An 8,759-nucleotide genomic window follows, 5' to 3' on the forward strand; every position below is an offset into this window, starting at 1 on the left:
CTCTTTTTGCGCTCTAACTTTTGCCAAGGTCACCCTTTCTGGGTTTTCAACCTTGCGAGTTCAGTTTTTCTTATTTCAAATTTTCTGTTCTCTAACTTTTGCCTAGGTCGCCCTTTCGGGTTTTCAGCCAAGCGAGCCTCTCAAGGAAAGTATTTCTTCAACTTGTACATGTTGATCGGTTGGGAGAACTCTAGGCCATCTAGGTCCATCAGAACGACAGCTCCACCCGACCAGATAGACTTGATGATGTAAGGACCAGTCCAATTGGGTCTGAACTTGCCCCTAGGGTCGTGGATGGGAGCTCAGTTGTCTTTGAGCACCAAATCTCCTCATTTCAAATTCCTGGACTTAACCCTCTTGTTGAAAGCCCTGGCAATTCTTCGTTGATAACCCTGAACATGGTACAGTGCTTTCAGCCTTCACTTATCAAACAGCATGAGTTCTTCGAACCTACTTTGCTGCCAATCTGCCTCAGCTATCTAACACTCAGCCAATACTCGTAACGACGGAACCTCAACTTCGATAGGCAGAACAACCTCCATCCCATAAACCAAAGAATACGAAATCGCTCTAGTAGAAGTTCAAATTGAAGTCTGGTAACCCCACAGAGCATATGGCAGCTTATCTGGCCAGTCCCGGTAGGTTTCCACCATCTTCTATAGAATATGCTTGATGTTCTTGTTGGTAGCCTCAATTGCTCTGTTTGTCTGCGGCCGATATGTGGATGACTTTTGAAAAGCCACGTTGTACTTCTCCAACAAGTCGATCACCTCCTTCTTGAAGTGAGAACCATTATTTGAAATGATCTCATTCGGGACCCCGTAGCGACAGATGATGTTGTTCCTGATAAACTTAGCAACATGCGATGCCTTCAACACCACATAAGATTGGGCCTCAACCCATTTCGTGAAGTAGTCTATCGCTACGAGAATGTACTCATGCCCGTTGGACCCCTTTAGGGTGACAGCTCCAATCACATCAATCCCCTAAACTGAAAACGGCCATGGCGAAGTCACGTTGTATAGCTTCGACAGCGGAATGTTTATGCGGTTTGCATGGATCTGACATTTGTGGCATCGCCGGACAAAGCTAATACAATCCTCCTCCATGGTGGACCAATAATAACCCTGTCTGAGGATCTTCCGGGCTAGCATCACCCCGTTCATGTGCACTCCGCACTCTCCTCCATGGAAGGCCTCCATTAGGCGCTTGGATTCTTCAGCATCAACACACAGTTTATGCATCCCGAGATGACCTCTCTTGTACAGTTTACCCCCACAGACGATGAACTGAGCAGCCATTCTTCAAATTGCCCTCTTATCTTTGGCATTTGCCCCTGGTAGATACGCCTCTTTTTCCAAAAAGTTCTAGACATCGTAATACCAAGGATTCTCATCTTCTACCTCATCTATGGCAGCAATCAGCTCGTAGGCCAGCACAAATTTTTGTTCGATTATGATCGGATGCATCCGGACTCTGAAAGGGATGTCTATCATGGAAGATGGAGTTGTTAGTGAACCTGTAAACCTGTTGTTCTCTCTTAACAGATGGGCGAAATTCAACTTCTCAAACCGAGGAATTAGCACGTCCAAGGTCTGGTGATAGATTCTCATCTTTTCTTCTTTAACTTTCCAATCTCCTTTAGCTTGAGATACAACAAGGTTCGAGTCCCCAATGACGTGCAACCGTTTTGCCCCTAGTTCTAGGGCAGCCTCTAAGCCGACAATACATGCCTCATATTCTGCCTCATTGTTCGATACTTTGAACCGGAGTTTGAATGCTAGAGGTATGAGGGAATTGTCGGGTGCTATCAGTAACACTCCTATCCCATACCCATATTGGTTTGACGCTCCGTCAAAGTACATTGTCCAGGTTTCGTCTTCGACATGCAAAATGGCCTCATCTAGGAATAGGTACTCAACTGCTTCATCCCCTTCAATTGGGTGATCGGCTAGGAACTCCGCTACCGCTCTCCCTTTTATTGACTTGCGCGTCATATATTTCAGATCGAATTCGGAAAGCAGAAGCAACCAACGAGCTAGCCTACCCGTAAGCGCTGGTTTCTCGAAGAGATATTTAATGGGATCTAATCTCGAAACTAGTATTACGGAGTGAGCTAACAGGTAGTGCCGCAACTTCCTGGTAGCCCATACCAAGGCCAAACAAGTCTTCTCCAGCGGAGTGTAGCGGGTCTCGTACTCTAGTATTTTCTTGCTCAGGTAGTAGATAGCCTTCTCCACCTTGTCCTCAGACTCTTGTGCGAGCATGCAAAACATTGTAGTTTCAGTCACTGAAAGGTACAGAATCAACGGTTTCCCTGGCTCAAGTGGTGACAACACAGGTGGGTTTTGTAAATATTGCTTAATAAGTTCGAAAGCAGCTTGGCATTGGCCGTCCTATTGGAACTTCGTTCCTTTCTTCAGGAGACCAAAGAGTGGTTCACAAGCCAAGGTTAATTTAGAAATAAACCGCCTTATGAATTGCACTTTACGCAGAAAGCCTCGCACGTCCTTTTCAGTCCTTGGTGGTGGCATTTCTAAGACGGCCTTGATTTTGGAAGGGTCGACTTCGATGCCCCTTTGTGTGATCAAGAACCCCAGCATTTTCCTTGCTGTAACACCGAGCGTACATTTCTGAAGATTCAGCCGCAGTCGATACTCCTTGATCCTTTGGAAGAACTTCTGTAGGCGGTATAGTGGCCCTCTCTTTCCTTGGACTTGACAATCATGTCGTCCACGTACACCTCCACCTCTTTATGGATCATGTCATGCAATATTGTGGTTGCAACCCGTTGATACATAGCCCCGGCATTCTTCAGCCCAAACGGCATCACCCTATAACTATAGGTTCCCCACGGGGTAGTGAAAACAGTTTTCTTCCATTCTTCGAGTGCCATCAGAATCTAATTGTAGCCAGAAAACCCATCCATGAACGAGAGCAGCGCATGCCCTGTAATGAAGTCCACTAACTCATCGATACGCGGCAGAGGAAAGTCGTTCTTCGGACTGGCTTTATTCAAATCTCTGAAGTCCACACATACTCGAATTCTGGCGTCTTTCTTTGGCACAGGAATTATGTTGGCCAACCAAGTTAGGTATTCAGATACCAGTAGGAACCCTGTGTCAATTTGCTTGGTGACCTCTTCTTTGATCTTGAGAGCCCAATCAGGACGGATCCTTCTGAGCTTCTGCTTAACAGGTCGGGCCTCTGGGTCAAGAGGGATCCGATGCTGTACAATCTCAGGATCGATTCCAGGCATGTCTTCGTAAGACCACGTGAAAACATCTTTGAAATCTTTTAACAAAGCGACTACGCGCTCGCGCTCCTTCGAAGACAACGTGGACCCAATCTGGACCAGCCGCAGTTCCTTCTCAGTACCAACGTTAATTTGGGTGATTTCATCAACCAAGGGTTTTACAAACCTCTCCTACTCTTGATCAAGCAAATATTTCAAAACCGGAGGGATTTCTTTCTCGTCGTTTTCATCGAAATTTTGAAAGTCCTGATTAATGCAATAAATTAAGGGCACAAAAAAGTACTTGAAGGCCACAACTGCACAATTCTCATTAATCACTTACACATCGTCTGATTCCTCTATTACAACAGACTCAAAAGAAAAAGAAAAAGACGACCTAGACAGGACTGTGGCATCTGGGTTGTCACCCCCAAGAATACCGGACTCAGACTCATCCAGGTTGTCACCCAACTAGCAAACCTGTGACATTAAGATTGTGTTTGGGACTAGGATTTGAGTGGGGATTAGTGGTGGGAAAGGAAAAATAAGGGAAATGTGACAAAAATACAATTTCTATTTTATTTATTTTGCCTTACTTTCTCTCTACAAATCCATGAAGCAAACATAGCCTAAGGAGGTGAGTTTTTAGTCTTAAACAATTAGCACCATATCACACCTTGATCATCAAGAAGTTTTCCTATGTCATTCATTTCCCTTTTAGAGTTATTTATTTTATAGTTATTATCACCATCATTATTATTTTTCTTGTTTTCTTTGGTTTTATATCCTTTTAGGAGTAAAGCGACTAAGGTTTCCAAAAAACTACAATGTGGGCCTCAGGATCAGGTGAGTAGGTCCATGACCAATTTACCTGCCATTAGCCGATCCAACTTTTTTTTACATTCGCATTATCTATGAATTTTCAGATAGAACAGTATTATAAAAACAGATACCAAAGTATTATTTTTAACAGCCGTGGTACTTACAGGGGTTAGGGGAGGAGCATCAGGAGGCAGCTGGTAATTCTCAACCCGTGTAATAGAGACTGAAAGATCAGCAATTGTGGATCCTTGAATCAAAAAGGCCAAAAATATAAAAATATAAAATAAATCTAAGGGTTAATAGAAATTTTGAAATGGCACCCATTTGCATAAAAAATATTTCTAAAGATTGGGAAGCTTACACATCGAAGCTTCCCATCATGAGGCTTAAAAAACTGTTCAGGTGAGACCGGGCGGTTCACAAGACAAAAAATTTTCAAGGAGTGAGCCCCTAACTGAGAATTTTTTCTTTGCAAGTAAAGTTTTGTTATCTTCTTTTCTTTCTGTATTTTTTTGCGTACATCTTTATTAAACAGAATAATTTACAAATTTCCTAATTTTACAAAATATAAGGCACATGTTTCATACATTAGGGTTTCACGTCTTCCGGATACGTTTGATTTCTACAACATTGTACAGAACTGCATCGTTCAGTCAAAATCTTTTTATTTTAAAAATTAATAATGAAAAAATTGAGATCAATGCTGATATAGAAAATCAATTGACATACTGTCAAAAGCATAGCTGTATCTGCTCCCTGTGATTCCTTGAAGGTAACGTATGCAAGCTGAGATGTTTCAGTTTCCCTGCAGAACGTGCCACAAACTCTATGGAGCATTGATTATGCAAGAAATTCAACACTGGGTAAGTCAAGAGAGCTGACCTTTGCATTTCAACATACTGGATATCACCAGAAAAAGAGAAGAATTCCTTAATATTCTTCTCAGAGGTAGCTAGTGAGATATTACTGACTTTAACTGTTCTTACCTATGAAAAAAAAAAAGAACAAAAAGTAAAAGAATAGCTAAGTACATGTAATCACTAAGAAAATGTGATTACTTAAAAGAAATATTCAAATTGCATTAACTGAATTTTGAATGCGGCGTGGTTCTTGCCACTTGCAAAACAAAATTTAAAGAAATCAAAACTGGTTAAATTGGCAGATAATAGATTCACACAAGACAGAATCTTAGTCACTTCAACATAGTCCAAAATTTTGTGCTCATAATCTTGGTGACATAAGGGGGACACACATATCCGAATATAGGAATTTGAAGACAAAAGTGCAGTCATTCACACTGATACCCAATTCATAAAAAACAATTCTTATAAGCACCAACTAGTGGTTTAGTCATTTACACTGATGTCCAGTTTATGAATAAAAAGAACTTATAAGCACCGACTAGTGTGCACTTTTAGTAAGTATTTTCCTCACATCTTAAATGTAATTGTCCAGTTTGGAGTATTGCTTGGTGGTGCATCTGTTCCAATCTTTGAATTGGTATGATCCATGGGGACCTGCACGTCACAGACCCAATTAGGTTCTTCTCAGGGAAGAAATAACACAAAAGTGCACAAACTTACATGTAAATGACAGGGTAGGAAGTGGATACATGATACATGATTTACATTAACACTCTGACTAGCCATACTTGAAAATGACATAAAGGGGTAAAAAAGTGCAAGTAACCATGATAGACTACAATGCTTAGTACATACCGCAATGATGCATCAAGGCTAACTGAAAATTCATTTTCAAAGATAAATCCAAGTGACAGTATTGGAGAGCAAAGTAATGATTGTTGGGCCCCTTTCCTAAGGTCTTAAATTTTTGGGACTATTCGTGATTCTCTAATAAGGTGTCAAACCATAGGTTAATAAAGGTCTTAGGTTCAAGTTCTATATATGCATTTGTTTCCTTGTTTACATTTTGTTTCTCCACATGTTAGGATGTTTTCATCTCCACATGCAAGACGGGATTGCACATGACGAGGGTGTCGGAGAGCTCAATATGCATTGTTGGGCCTCTTTCCACACAACTTGACCTTTTGGGATTAGTAGCGATCTAATAGAAGTAACATATAAGGTTGAATTCATCAATAAGCTAGGTGTTAGATGAGCAGGCTCTCGAAAAGTTAGATATCATAATAAGTTGATAGCATGCATTATGAGATGCAAACAAAAAATAAAATAAAAACTATAAAAATATAAAAATTATAAAATTATAATCTGTAAATCACTTAAGTATACTAATCAATTCAAACATTCTGAATTCCATAATTTCATTCATATTTCTTATGCTAATGAAATAAAAGAAAAACATTTACCTTAATAATCACTTGATTTCAAGAATCAGGGCCTAAAATGAATAGATGAGAGTAGAATGCAATCTTTGTTGAACAAATCTAACCTAAAACAGAGTAGATAATTACAGATACACCAGATTAGCAGAGCAGAACAGCATATACAGCATATACACCAGAACAGAGAACGGCAACAAACTGTTCAGCTAAAATTACCAAGAAGTGGGATATAATTACCTTTAGAAGCATGGACTAGAATAACAATTAAAGATTTCTTCTTTTCCAATTCAAGAAGTGTGTTTAAACAAAAATACAAAAGAATCAAGTTTCAACATTTCAATTGACGATGATGAGGGGGAAAAAAACTTAAAATTAAGAGAGAGAGAGAGAGCCAAATTTACCTGTCCGGAAAAGCAGCAGAGTTGAAAGGGCACATATGAATGACCTATTTCAAATTTACATTGCTATAGAGTAATTTCTTGTTACTACTATAAATGACAGTTGGCCTATCTGATGCAGTAAATTCATGTGTTGTATTCTTTGATGAGAAAGTGTGGAGCGTTATAGGCTGGGTCCCAAGGGACAAGATAAAGGACATCCTGTGTTTCTAGCTCACTCAAATGAGCTTGTTTTCTTCTTTTAGAGCGTCTAGATGATTCTATATTAGAAAGCATTATAAAAACCAAAAACCAAATTAATTAAAGAAAATTGAATGTGGCAACAGTGTGTATAGAAAGCACGAACAAAATGACCCGTTAGTGGAAAAGATGGACAGAATCATAGTTACAGTAAGTGTTTTGAATGCATGGCATTTAACATCTAACAGTCACTACATTTCATGCACATGTTGGTACAAAATTAAGCAAGCAAAGTCAAGACCACAAGACTGATCAATGCTTCATCCTCTAATTGTGCTGCAATCCCTTTGGTCAAAGATAGTCTCTTTCGATTTCTCAACCTTCTAGGAAATCAAAAAGAGGTCACCCCTCGTTACGAATCAACAGGAACTAAGAAATCTAAAGGCTAATCTCAACATATCTGTCAACAACTACATACACCCACCACATGGTCTCGTGTGCATCACTCAACAAAAGGAAAAAAAAAATAGAACACATGCACCTAGAAAAAATATGGCTTATAAGCTCTACAGATTTAATGTGCTCCAAAGAGTGGACCTGCAAACTCCAAAAACAAAGATTCAGCAATGGAAAAGGCACTTGTTTCAAAACTCTATGAAATAAAAATTTGCATCACGGTTCCAACATTATGCTGAAGAGATTCAGCCTAAGAACTAAGATGCATGACCAATGATCCCAGCTTATTGTTCTCATCATACAAACACAAAAAACAGTATACCAGAGCGATGTGATTCAAGAATACTGTCAGAAACATTCTACAATTATAAAATTCCAGCTCATCTGCTTTATTTCCTCAAAGCAGTCTCAGATATCAGAAGCAAAATTGAATAGAAGCACTATTTTATGATCAGCAATAGAATAGAAGTACTATTATATGCATGGATTTTAATTAGCCCTTGCAAGCCTCAAGATGATGCTCATTGCTTACCATATGTAGTTCATTTTGTGTGATTTCTCTTGCAGAAATCGAAACACATCGTCCCGGAAATATGCCTACAAAAGTTCAAATTTTGAAATTGCTTGCCAATTGTTTGGGGGACAAAAGAAACCATATAATTTACCACATAACCCCAGTATACTGTTATGAAAATTTTATACTAAAACAAAAAATAATTATTGATATGGGTAGCAACAAACCAACTTCTGCAAACACAAACAAAAATAAAAGAAACAAAATTAACCAACACACCAGCAGTTGCAAGGCTAGCAGCAATAGCTCGAAGTCGATCTGGTCTTTCTGGATGTGGATGTCACTTCAATTCAACCTAACTCCAGCATAGAAACAACAAGAAGCAGACAAACAATAAAAGGAAGGTCATTTATAATCAGCATAAGAGATCACTATGACTAATCATTGAATAACACACCACATATGGTTACTATTGAGCAATGACATTAATCAATTTGTATTGCATTAGTTAACCAATGTAAAATATAAAACCAGACCCTATATTCACTACCATAACTGCAAATCAACTGATTTTTTGAGTGAAACCTTCACCAATTATGCTAGCACACATTCAAATGCAAAAAATAAAATAAAATAATAATGATAACAACAACAATAAAAAAGAAAGCATAGCACATGAGACCTGCTCACTTGTTGGCTAATTTAAAATTAGCTTTATAAAAAAAGAAAATGTACACAATAGCAATATGAGAACTCTTAAACCTATGAAAAGGTTCCTCCATTCCATGAAACATCCTTCTGTTCCGCTCACTCCAAATTATCCACATAAGGCATAAAGCGGCCAAGAGCCAC

General features: G+C 39.1%; 1 long non-coding RNA gene across 1 annotated transcript; it reads right to left on the minus strand.

Annotated features, from left to right (window-relative positions):
• Positions 1 to 4,426: 4,426 nt before the first annotated feature.
• LOC145824516 (uncharacterized) lies at positions 4,427 to 8,005 on the minus strand. The gene is made up of 3 exons (XR_014366099.1): positions 6,761 to 8,005; positions 4,940 to 5,574; positions 4,427 to 4,862 (listed from the first exon to the last, which is right to left on the minus strand). It is a non-coding gene; the product is annotated as an uncharacterized LOC145824516 (long non-coding RNA).
• Between the last annotated feature and the right edge of the window lie 754 nt (positions 8,006 to 8,759).

Source organism: Camellia sinensis, chromosome 4 (assembly GCF_055761805.1).
Source record: "Camellia sinensis isolate YWXY chromosome 4, ASM5576180v1, whole genome shotgun sequence".
Taxonomy (NCBI): Eukaryota; Viridiplantae; Streptophyta; class Magnoliopsida; order Ericales; family Theaceae; genus Camellia; species Camellia sinensis.